The following is a 13,642-nucleotide window of genomic DNA, read 5'->3' as shown; positions in this document are numbered from 1 at the left end:
TTCATCAATGTAGACTTCATTCCAATGTTTATGGCTTCAAGATAGTTCAAAAGAGCTTCATTCAATCTTCATCAAATCTTCAAGAAGTAAACCACCTTGGCTTCTCATGTCAACAATCTCCCCTTGATTTGATGAAGCCAACCTTTATTTCATCTATCTTCTTCTATCTTCCATTGCAAAATGCTTCTTCAATTTGTTGGAAACCAATTGATGAAGTAACACCTTAGCTTGAAGCTTGTGAACCTGAAACACATTTTACAGCAACAATACACACAAGCTAGCAAGTATACAACTGTGATCATGCTCCCCCGATCAATAATATAGGTTCAAATTCAGATTTGATTTATTGATTCCAATTTTTAATGCTTAGTTTAATGTGATCAATTATCCATTTTCCAATTTTCCAATTTTTCTCCCCCTTTGGATTCATCAAACAGAACAAATGCATAAAGATAACAAGCATTGCATATCATTTGATTAATACTGGAAGGAAATACAACCAACAGAAACTGAAAACAGAAAATAGAAGCATAAAGCTGATACAATCAGCCGACTAAAATGAAAAACAACCAACTGAAATTGATAGACTCAAACTGAAAAATCACAAATACAAGGATGCAATGCATGATCCTAAACAACCACCACACTCAGTCATCTTGAGGGCCATTTCTGGTCTGGAATGAGTGGAGCATATCATGGATATCATGGATTTGGCCATCCAATGCATTGAACCCCTCATTGCAATAGTTGTGATGTTCATGTTGAGACACATTGAGCTCATGCAGCCGGTTCAGCACCATTCTCTCAAAATGTGAGTACACAGGGCCTCTATCCTCTGGAGGATTATAGGGAATCAAGTCCATAGGTTCAACAATTGGTTCTTCCTCTTGATTTGCACCACTTGGACCAGCTTCATGGTCATGTGCACCACCAACAACAGCTTCAGCAATTGTCCATCCATTTCCCACCTTGATAAAGCCCATTTTGTGCAGATTTTGGTTAGAGGTATGGTTCAATAGTCCAGTTGACTCCTCTAGCTCATCTTCTACATCAATACCAAAGTATTCAATGAATTTAGACACCAAAACCACATATAGAAGTCTAAAATCCGTGAGCCCCTTGGCCTTGAGCATGTGATCACGAAACACATAGATCCAATCCATTTGAATGTTGTGTTGAATGCAGTACATGAGTATCAAATCTCCCTCATTCAATGTTGAATGGTTGCTACCACGTGGAACAAGGATTTTTGTGACAATCATACCAAGTGTTTGATTTCAGCAATAGGATTCCTCAAGCATTGGCCATAGTATTGCATCTTGTTGAATTCTGGAACAACTCCAGTTTCACCTTTTCTCACTTGCACACCCCTTAGCTTGAGTCCAACCACATCTTTCCAAGCTCTCTTATTGATCTCCATTTGAACACCCTTGATGCTGGACAGTAGGACATCATTTTTGAACTCTAAGTTGGTGAAAAACACCTTCACCAAGTCTGGATATATTTTCCCTGAAATTTCAAGGAAGGACCTTAGGAATACTGATCTGCTTCCTGTTCATCTCAATGAGGAACACTTGAATGTTGTCCTCATGATCCTCAAACCATGCTTCAATTCTCCCATGACTTTCATGATTTGGAGACCTTGGAGTAGGAGGAATGGAGTGCTCATCATCAGATTGGGTAGCTCATTGAGAACGACGAGGCATGATGAGTGTTGGTATGGCTGTTTCTAAGAGATGTATGATGCAAATGCAACAATACAAGTCCAGTATTTATAATTCAACAAACTGATTTTTAGAAACAGTTGATTAAATGGTGCAGATTTTTCTAATTAATTCGTTTTATGTTACCCAAATCAATTTAATGCAGTCCAAAATAGTATCTCGTGCATTCATGATGTTTTCAATGTGTTTTTATGAGAGAATCAATCAGTTCAGATCATGTGAGCTACATTGCAATTGTACACTAGAATGCTTTTTGGTCAAACAATCAGTAAAAGTAACACTTGGCTGATGAAATGGGCAGTTAAGAGCAGATAGTACCTGACAAAAAGATGCTTTCTTTGACTGAGTCAGCTTAACATTTCAATTCGTGAGTAAAAGCACAGTTTAAGTGAAATCAACACGTTGAAATTAGAATTAGTCGATTAAAACAACATCAGAGCATCAGAGATTAAAAATAGAATCTGGTTAAGTGAAATCAGTTGACTGATTTTGAAAATCAATCGATTGAAAATCGTGAAATTGGACTTCATTTTTCCAGATTCAGTTTTAATGAAATCAACATACTGAATTATGAAAATAGCCGATCAAAAATCATAGCAGATTAATTTTTCATCACCCAGTGGCAGTTTAAGTGAAATAAACATGTTGAAATACAGAAACAGCAGATTGACAGATCATGAATTTTGCAAACAGAGGCAGATTTAAGTGAAATCAACATGTTGAAATGCAAAATCAACAGGTTGACTATGACAGTTTTTAATTTTTGCATACTGCAGCAGATTTTTATGAAACCAATGCATGAATACATAAGATTAACATGCTACAAACACATCAGACCACATTCTTGATGTCTAAAATACCTAGTTCAGTTCTTAGCTTGTTAAACCTATCTCTAGCCAATGGTTTTGTAAACAAATCCGCCAATTGATTTTCAGTTTTAACAAATTTGATTTCACAATCTCCCTTTTGAACATGATCACGAATGAAATGATGCCTAATCTCTATATGCTTGGTTTTAGAATGTTGTATTGGATTCTTGGTTAAGTTGATTGCACTAGTATTATCACAATACAAAGGTACCTTACTTAGGCTTACACCATAGTCCAAAAGTTGATGTTTCAACCATATGATTTGTGCACAACCATGTCCAACAACAATATATTCAGCTTCAGCTGTGGAAAATTGGGAGTGGGAGTCTTTATTGCGTTTATACTTTGTTGTTCTGTGAGTGTAAGGTTGTCAAATTGAATTGGTGTGTTTAGGGAGCGTATTGGGTTTCTGGTGCAGTGCTTGTGTGCGTAAAACAGTCCCAAAACCTGCAATTCTCGCTCAGGCGAGCCGGGCTCGCCTAGGCGAGACATGCAGGGACTCATATTCTTACCCTACTCGAGGTTATCGCTCAGGCGGATGATTATGGGTTTGGGCGAGAGATCGTCTCGCTTAGCCGAGTGAGTCTCGCCTAAGCGAGAATTCGAGAGGGTTCACTACAAGAAAACTGGCTATTATCTAGGAAAATTTATCTACGAAAAATATTTCGTAGATAGTTTTATTTTATCTACGAAAGGTAGGCGTAGATAATGTATACATTCATGGGTAACAGAAAAATAAATTACGTACGGAAGTTTCGTAGGTAATCATGACTGACTTTGGTAGAAAACTTTTCTACAAAGCATTACCTATAAAAGTCTGCGTAGATAACTAATATTATAAAAAAAAATATATAATTTTTTTTTAAAAATGTTACCTACGAACATATTTCATATGTAAAATTTAAATTATTTTTTATTAAAAATATAATATTACCTTCAGACAAAATATTCACTCCACTCCACTCTCACTCACTGTCGAAACCTCCACTCCTCTCACTAATTCTCGAACCCTCCACTCCACTCTCACTCACTCTCGAAACCAACACTCTCCCTCCATCAGCGCCCATCGAAACCAACACTCTCCCACCATCAGCGCCCATCATCACTTCAACCTCCATCAGCGTCCATCATCACTTCAACCTCCATCACTCAAAACCTCCATCAGCGTAGTGCATCGTCGCAGCGATAGTGAGCCTCCATCATGCAGACGCGACGTAGTATCATCATCGCAGCGAAACGCAGTGTCATCATCGCCCTTCATCGTCGCCGACCTCCATCGTCAACCCACACAGTGACTCTGTGGCAAAAACGTGTCCCGACCTTCATCGTTCACAAAGCAAAACCCTTGTCAGAAAACCCTCCGCGAATTGGGAAAAAAATTGTAAGAGATGGGTTTAGGGTTTTACATTTTGGGATGTATGTTGGTGGCTATGTGAATAATCCTCGTGAATAAGTGATGGGTTTAGGGTTTTACATTCCCTCCCTTGAATCTTTCATTTGCGTGCCTTTGATTTATAATATGCCATGCTTACTGAGGGACGAAGCTAATTTCTTTTTTGTACAGGACCCGAGTGTTCTTCTCTTGGAGTGGGTGCATTATCTGAAAATGGAGCTTTTAGACCAAACGGGAAAGTTCTGATTAGAAACGAGTACAGTTGGAACATAGGTAATCCATGGAGAAACTGATCATTCCATTATAAGTGCAAGAATTGCTCCTATATGATAAGAGTTACATTGTAATGCAAAGGCAAACATTTTGTATTTGGAGACACCAGTTGGAGTGGGGTTCTCTTATGCCATAGGTGGCTCTTCCTATGAGATTGTGAATGATGAGACAACATGTAATCTACTTCAATTGCTTTGGAAGTTTGTTCCTATGAGACTGTGAATGATGATACACCAGTTACATTGTAATTGCTTTGGAAGTTTGTTCATTTTATTGTCTTTTAATCTTTTGAGACAAATAAGCTCTTATTTAGAAAGCTTCTTTAAATCATATCTTGTGTCAAAAAAGGAACGTACTCTACATGTGATGTTTAAGCTTTTAAAAAGTTGAGACAAAACAACAATTAGTGCTAAAAATGCGACACCACTTTTGCATGATATGATGTACTAACTAACAAAATATCAAATCACACACAACTACTCAATTATGCTATATCAAATTGGCTTACTTTCACACTTAAATCAGAATTTTTTACATATAAAAACATCATGAAAGTTAAAATGATGAGGGAGAAAAGATACATAATATGTAAAAGACACCTAAAACATAAACTAGAACCATCCATACAAGTCCTAATTAATTAAAAGTGATCAAAGGAAGACTCAAAACCTGAGTTGTAAAAGAACTTCTAAAACTCACTACTTAAAACTCACAAAGTTCGTAATCTCTTGTTTCTAGGTTTGTTATCTTGTGTTTCTGATTAAAATGTGCTTATGTAGATTTGGTTGATCAAAGTTCAGATTTGAAGAGACCTTCATGACATTAATTGCTTGAGTGTGAGATAAATTAAGGTAAATGCTTGGTTTATCTTATATACAATTTAATCTTTTATAGCTTTTTGTTTTGTTATGATGACTGTGTATTTTTGGTTGAATCTGCTATAGATACATAAACTTGCTGGTTAGAAACACTATTTATTCAAAACTACTCAAACTAGACTAAGGTAGGTGATATCGCTGTCGTTAGGCGATCAAATTACCACTACTTTAGCAACTTCAGTATTGCCAGTTTGTAGTGAAGAAAATAGTTAGGGTTAAGATAACCCTGAGTCGTCTCACAACGAATACGGAATTGATCTCAAATATTTGATTCTCAAAAATGCAATTTAAAACTAGCAACTATAAAAATAGGGGGGTTTTGATATGCAAAGAAAATGACACGGAAGATTGTAAACACAGTAATAGTAAATAGGTCAATTCCACTGCTTTTTCTAAATAAGATTCTTCATTGGTTATCTAGAGATGATTGTTAAATTAATTATTGTTGTTGATTTACAAATAAATCAATGTAAAGACTCAATTCATTTGTTGGCATCCTCACTTTTAATCAAAGTACAGTCTCAATTAAAAGTGAGAATTATTAGATTGTCCATAGTAAATTCAATCAAAGTACAGTCTCAATTAATTTTACTATGCCTAATCATGTCTATTCCTTTGTTTCTTTACCAAATAGAAAACTTAATTAATCAAAGTAAAGTCTTGACTAATTTTAGTTAAAGTAATTACCTCTAATCAAATTAAAGTCTCAATTATTGGCAAAAACTTATTTAATCAAATGAAAGTTTCTAAACAAAATCAAAGTAAAGTCTCAATTTAATTTAAAAACCTTTTAACTCATATGATTAGCATGCATGTAGATTTTAAATCATTATTTTCTATTCGATTAAGAAGCAAAGGACATAGATAAACAAAAACCACAACAATAATCAAAATAACAAAACATATAAATTCATCTAACCTCAGAATCCATTTAATAAATTACAGTGGAATCAACCCTTAAAGCTTAGCCCTCCATGGCTTTGATGGAATACATGATAATATGATGAAAAGAAAATAAAAGAAAGAATGAGAGATGTGGTGGAGACGGTATCTGCCAAAACCAGAGAGTTCTAAGTGTCTAAGCTGTCAGCTGTAAATTGTCAGTCCCCGCTTCTGCTCCCTTAAGTCTCTTTATATAGGCTTCAACTGGACTTTGGGCTTTATCTGTCAGTTGCTAAAATCTTTTACTTTTATTTAATTAATTAGCAACTTAATTTCTGTCCAATTTCCAATTCTGCCCCTCTTATTTAAGCATTTTTACCAAATTGACCAGAGTTTGACCAGTTTGATCAGAGTTGACCAGAGTTGACCAGTTTTGACCATTTCAGTGTCCATTGAGAGGATGACACGTGGCAGCTCCTTCTCTCTCCCAAATTAGGGTTTCCGCTTGCTCCTTTGGCTGCAGAGAAGTGCAAGGTTCGTGTGGAAGCTGCTGCGACGGCGTGGTGGCTTCTCCGGTGGGCGCGGTGGTTGCAGGTGCAGTGGTGGCACTGGTTCGCGCGAAGATGGTGCTGCAGAACAGGTGGTGAAGAGGCGTTGCTGTTCGTGGTGGCCGTGCGCGGAGGCGCGCTGCAGAGGTTGTGAGTGCCTCCTCGCGGTGGTCAGAAACGCGGAGAAGATGGAGATGGCGGTGTTCTGGTTCGCTCTCGGTGGCTGCCATGGCTGACGCGTTGTGGAGAAGCTTCGCGGAGGAGATGAAAATGGCGTCGCGATGGTGGAAGATGGTGGCGGAACAGTGGCGTTGAAGAAATGGTGGATCTGCTTGCGTGGAGGATGCGCTACGGAACTGCGCAGGTCGCGCTGGCGGTGTGCTCGCGGTGGCTGCGGAAACGGAGCACGCGATTTGTGGTTGCAGGTTCGTGGTGGCTCTCTGCGGAGAAGATGACCGCGAGTGGCACCGCTGGATGGTTCGCGGTGGTGGCTGCGCGGAGCTTCTACTGCTGTTGCGTTCTGCTCCGGCGAAGTGAGGAGGTGCGGCGGCGGCTGCCATGGTGGTGGAAGGAGAGAAGAAAATTAGGGTTAGGGTTTTGGGAGATGAAGATGATGACGTGGCAGAGTCTAAGTGGTCAATTTGGTAAGGTGGGGATTATGACACGTGGCGGCTTATGGTTGGCTAATCTTAAAAGGTGGGGATTGCCACATGGCATGATCTGGTTGAGTGGAGTTTAAGTGGTAGGAGGGGTGCAACTTAGTGAAAACTGGAGGTGCAGAACAGGTTTTTGTGGTCCACTTGAGGGAGGAGTGTGCAAATAAAAACTGAGGGTGCATTTAGCTCCTGATTTATTCTTTTTCAGAATTTCTTGATTTTGGACTTATTTTGTAACTTTGAATATTTTAAAATCACACTATTAATTGACCAAAAATAAATTCCAGCTGCATTAACAAACGTTAGAATATCCAATAATATTTTATGCAACTAAAATCAATTTTTACGCCACTTTTACCAAACTTACTCAATAAATCCAATAATCACAAATCCTAATTAAATCAATCTTTAAGCACAGAAAATTCAATTAAATCCCCAAATTTAAATATTAAATGAGGGCAAAAATTTGAACTCATCAGTAGGTCACTAACTAGACTAAACTTGCTAAAAACTACAAACCAGCACCTACAATTGACCTATTCTAAAGCAGATTTATGACACAATAAAACTCTCCAAATGCATACAAAGTAAAAATACTATATGCTAACTAGAAATCAGTTTGTGCTATACTAAACTAAGCTAAGATGTAAAAATACTATAACTAGCCTAATAGAGCAGAATTATAGAACTAACAAAATAAAAAATAGAAACTAAGAGTAACTAGCTACTCAAATTGATTCTAGAACTAGGATGCTGAAATTAGTAAATGTTATGGCCAATACTAGACTACACTATTCTAGTATAGGTTATTGAAGCTAAACAACTAACAACTAGGCTAAACTACTACGATCCAAAACTAATTAACACTTACACTAAAAATGACTTAAAAAGAGCTAATTAACACTAATTAAGACAAGTGAGATGAATGTAGGTGGGATAATACGAGTTCAAGTGTAGAACAAAATCTAGCACACTTATTTTCTCTGCTCTCATCACCTCTTATCTTCACTTTCTTTTGTTTTCATTTTTTTCCACTTCTCCATCTTTTTCTTATTTTTCTTCTTCACCAGAATTTTCTCATTTTGTTCCAGTTTTTTCTCTCATTTTTCACTGATTCACAAGATATTTCAGTAACCAAGTCAGTCACATATTCCTCTTTATCAATAATACCCTCACACTTGAACTCAATAATGTCCCATAACTCAGCCTAATTCACCTCACAACTGTATAATAATGTATAAACATGGTTTTACGGGTCCAAGGTGCTAATAAGCTAAAAATTCATAATAAAAGTTAAAAATAGGCTCAAAAACGGGTGCAAGGGAAAATTGTCCAAGTTAGGCTATATTTGGCACTGTACAAATATGACTAGAAAGCTATCCACTCAAATTAGACACTCGATCTATCACCTACAATTCAAGAACTAAAACTAGTAAAATGGGAATTATTCAAATATGTAATGATTAATAAAAACAGAGGTAAAATGTATTAAAGTTTAAAAGAAATAAAGAAAGCTAGAAATCAACTCAAAAATCAAATTCTACAAGAAAATCAGAATTTGACTACTGAAAACCTAAAATAGCACCCTAAGACTATGCTAAAATAGGGTAAAACTAAGAATTGAACTAAACTAAGAAATGGAAATACTAAGCAACTAAAACAATAACAGAAAGGTAAAAATAAAGTATGCTATAAAAAACAATAACAGAAAGAAAATCTGATTATAAGAACCTAGAAATGCAATTTTTTTAAACAACAAAAATAGCAAAATAAGCTAAGCATGGAACAAAAGTTATAATCTATCTAAACTAATTCATACAAGTTTAAACAGAAAACTGAGAGTAGAATTTAAGGTAACTACTGAAAATAATGACAAATTCAAAATACCACCTATAGACTAAAATTTGTCCAATTTACAACCCAAGAAGTTAAACTATTATAGTAGTTAACAACTAGAATGAACCTTTAAATTAAAACAAACCCAACACTACTAAAATCAACCAAAAACAGCCACTAAGCATGTCCAAATACATCAATGAAAACCAAATCTGCAAGTATTTACAAAAACAAAACAGAATCTTAGAATCATCTTAGTAAAACAGAACAAACAACATAAGACTAGCTAAAATAGTAATTGCAGAATTATTTACACAACTATATTGTTATAGAACAGAATGATCAAAGTAGTGTATGTGAAAAACATGTAAAAGTTAACCTTCCAGGAAGTTTTAATGATCCTGCGACTTGTTGCAATTCAAATTTCAACAATCAATATCCATTTTAATTTATTTTTTGACAAGTTACCACTGTTTTCATCATTGATGAATATTTGATTTCATCTTTTGTTAATATTTTCTAAAAAGCAATCCATCCTTAGGTTCTTAGAGGTTTATGTTATACTATAACGATGCTAATTATTGATGATTAGCATAAAGATAGTTAACATAAAGATATTCAAATGTGTAGGGAATGATTTGAACATTGTGATCTAATATATACGTAACTTCTTTAAATACACAGATCATGACTTCATTTCCTTCAAGTCGTGATTGGATGTATGATAGGGTGTATAAAGGTAGAAGAGGTTTGAAACCTACTTTCGTAGCTGGGGTTGAAGAGTTTATCGAAATAGCCTATCAACAAGAAAGTTATGTTAATGAAAGACAACTTAAATGCCCATGCATTAAATGTGAGTGTACAAGGATTTTTGATGTTCAAACAATCAAGCTCCATCTCTACAAGCATGGCTTTATGCCTGACTACTTTATTTGGATTGATCACGGGGAAGCCATAGAGAATATTTCCCATCATGTTGACGATGCTTCAGGAAGTGGTATGCATGTGACTGAAGGACAAACATTTAACTCGATGCATGAGATGTTGTGTGATGCTCTTGGACAACATGGGGTCATTTGAAAAACCAGAAACAAACTTCGAAGAGCCTCCGAATGAAGCAACTCAACGATTTTATAATCTGTTAGTCGAGTCAAATGAACCATTATTTAAAGGATCATCAGAGTCTAAATTATCAATCTGTGTTAGACTTTTAGCATGCAAGTCGAATTGGAATGTCCCTTACGAATGCCTAGATTTTATAGCAAAAATGCTTCAAGATGTAACACCAATGAATAAAGCTTTACCTAAAAATTACTATGATGCTAAACAATTAGTATCAAAGCTTGGATTGACTGCTAGAAGGATTGATTGTTGTATACAAGGTTGCATGTTATTTTACGACAATGAATATGGGAAAAATGATGAAGCACTTATACGTTGCAAATTTTGTGATATGCCAAGGTATCATGATCGGAGCATAGGAGCAAACACAAAAAAGCTTGTTCTAGTGAAAACAATGTTCTATTTACCTATAATTCCAAGGTTGCAGAGACTGTTTGCATCAATGGAAACTGCTAGTCACATGTCTTGGCATCGTGAAAATAGAAGTAGCTCAGGCGTGTCACGTCATCCCTCAGATGGTGAAGCTTGGAAGCATTTTGATCGGGTACTTCCAGACTTTGCAGTTGATCCACGCAATGTACGCTTGGGTTTATGCTCTGATGGATTTAACCCATTCATTCAATCAACAATCCCTTATTCTTATTGGCCAGTAATTGTCACCCCATACAATCTTCCTCCTGAAATGTGCATGACAAAGCCATTTATGTTCTTAAGTTGTCTAATACCTGGACCACGCAATCCAAAGGCAGGAATTGATGTGTATCTCGAACCTTTGGTGGGTGATCTAAAGAAGTTGTGGGATGGTGTAGAAACATATGATATTTCAAGAAAGAAGAACTTTATCATGAGAGCTAGTTTAATGTGGACTATAAATGATTTCCCTGCATATGGGATGTTGTCTGGCTAGGGTACTCAAGGTAAATTGGCATGTCCACATTGTATGGAGCATTCAAAAGCCTTTACATTAGAAAATTGGGGGAAATTGTTGGTTTGACTCATATCGTAGGTTTTTACCTAGTGATCATGCCTTTAGAAAGAATAAAAAAGCCTTCTTAAAAGGGAAAGTTGAAACCGATGGCCCACCAACTACAATGACACCTGACTTGGTTTGGGGAAGAGTAAGTGATTTACCAATGGCCACAGAAAATCCTCGTTTGTCGAAATTACGAGGATATGGCGAGGTTCATAATTGGAGGAAAAAAAGTATATTTTGGAATCTTCCTTATTGGAAAGATAATCTCTTACGACACAACCTAGATGTCATGCACATAGAAAAAAATTTCTTTGACAATATATTGAACACGGTCATGAATGTTAGTGGTAAAACAAAACACAATGAGAAAGCAAGGATGGATCTTGCTTTATATTGTAGTCGACCTGACTTAGAGATGAAACTGCTAGCTAATGGAAAAATGTTTAAGCCTAAAGCCAATTACTCTTTAACTATAGAGGAAGCAAAATTAGTTTGTTGTTGGATAAAAGAACTCAGGGTGCCTGATGGTTATTCATCAAACTTGGCAAGATGTGCTGATGTTGAAAAGGGAAGGATACATGGGATGAAAAGTCATGATTGTCATGTGTTCATGGAATGCTTACTTCCTATTGCATTTAGTACATTGCCAACACATGTTTTAAATCCCCTAATCGAAATAAGTCATTTCTTTAAAGACTTATGCTCTACGACATTGAGGTATGACGATTTGGTTACAATGGAAGAAAACATTCCACTAATTCTTTGCAAGTTAGAGAGAGTATTTCTCGCTGCATTCTTTGATTCAATGGAACATCTCCCAGTTCATCTTGCATATGAAGGTAGACTTGGTGGCCCAGTGCAATATAGGTGGATGTATCCCTTTGAAAGGTAATATATGATCAATGTATTTCATATAAAATGCATTTATTTAACGATTACAAAGCATGACCAAGAAACAATTTTTTTTATAGATTTATGGGAGATTCTAAGCGATCAATCAAAAATAGGGCAAGGGTTGAAGGATCGATATGTGCATCTTACATACACCGAGAAACAACTTTTTTTTGTTCCCACTATTTCAAAGGTTATATGTTGTCATTGCGAAGTAGTAGAAATGAAATGGGAGTTGAAACCAACCAACCATCATTGTCCATCTTCAACCAACCAAGTTGTCCTTTTGGCAAGCCATCAATTCATTAGTTAACACAAAGAGAATAGGATTCGGTCCACGTTCATGTGTTGATCAATTGCCAAGAAGTGAAACCATACCTCGAGTAAATATTTTCCAACTACCAATTTCATTGTTATAATTGAGTTAATTCTTTTATTAAATTAACCTTCTTAATGACTTATTTGAATAGGTCATTCCTTCAATCTCAAGAAATACGTGACTCAACTACTTCTAGTCGTGTACATGTTGATTTTCCTAGATGGTTCAAGAATCAAGTATGTACTTGATAATTAAATTACACTTTCAATGTTTAATAAATAAAATATGACATTGAGTTTGTGTTGTACTGTAGGTTTACAATGAGCCTTTAAATGTGACAAACCAACACTTGAGAGATTTATCACTAGGTCCTCTTATCAAGGTTAAGCAATGGCACACGTTATATGTCAATGGGTATAAGTTCCACACTGATGCATGGAGTCAAGGTAAAAAGACAATAAATAGTGGGGTTTATGTAAAGGGGCTTACAGACGGAGGTGAAGATGATTTCTATGGGATCATTAAACATATTTACGAGATAGAGTATAATACTTCAAGCACTCCCAAGAAAGTATTTGTATTTTATTGTGACTGGTTTGATCCATCACGAAGAGGTACAAGAGTGGACTTTAAATACCATGTTGTCGATATTCAGATGGATAAAAGATATGTGCCGTATGATCCATTTATAATTGCTCACAATGTAAGGCAAGTATACTATGTCTCATATCCACCATCTCGAATAGATAAACGTGGCTGGTGTGCTGTAATCAAGACAAAACCTAGAGGTCGCATAGAAGCTACTAATGTAGATGATGATATGACTTACCAAGAAGACCAAGTTTCACACGTCAATGAAATCATAGAAGTTGAACCTATTTTAGGCTTCCAAGATTCAGAAAATGGTGTTGAAGTAGAAGATTAAGCCATAGAAGAAGACACGGAAGAAGAGGAAATTCAAGACTTTGATTTGGAAGAAGAAGATGATGAAGGGGAATTTGATGATCACGAGTCAGAAGAAGACAATGAAGAAATGGAATTGAATGATGATAGTTCTGAATAGGTGTACAATAATTAGATCAATGATTTGTACCACTTTCTATTTGGAAATTTTTTTGTTAGATTTGCCTTTTGTGTGTTAAACTTATGGCTTTTATTAAGTACTTTTAGATGAGGGTTGCAAAATGATACATTGTACTTGTTTTTTTCTAAGAAGATTGATACAAGACTTCTCTCATTTCTTTTTAGTACAAATTCATCTTTCACTACCAATGGTTA

At 36.0% G+C, this 13,642-nt stretch overlaps 1 pseudogene; it reads left to right on the top strand.

The window, feature by feature from the left end:
- The first annotated feature begins 9,587 nt into the window (after positions 1-9,587).
- LOC146885615 (uncharacterized) lies at positions 9,588-13,427 on the top strand (annotated as a pseudogene).
- Positions 13,428-13,642: the final 215 nt, after the last annotated feature.

This window comes from Vigna unguiculata, chromosome 6, assembly GCF_037176805.1.
Source record: "Vigna unguiculata cultivar grain cowpea cultivar isolate G323 ecotype 2 chromosome 6, ASM3717680v1, whole genome shotgun sequence".
Classification (NCBI taxonomy): domain Eukaryota; kingdom Viridiplantae; phylum Streptophyta; class Magnoliopsida; order Fabales; family Fabaceae; genus Vigna; species Vigna unguiculata.
Note: the sequence above shows the minus strand (reverse complement) of the source record. Positions and strands in the feature narration are given on the sequence as shown.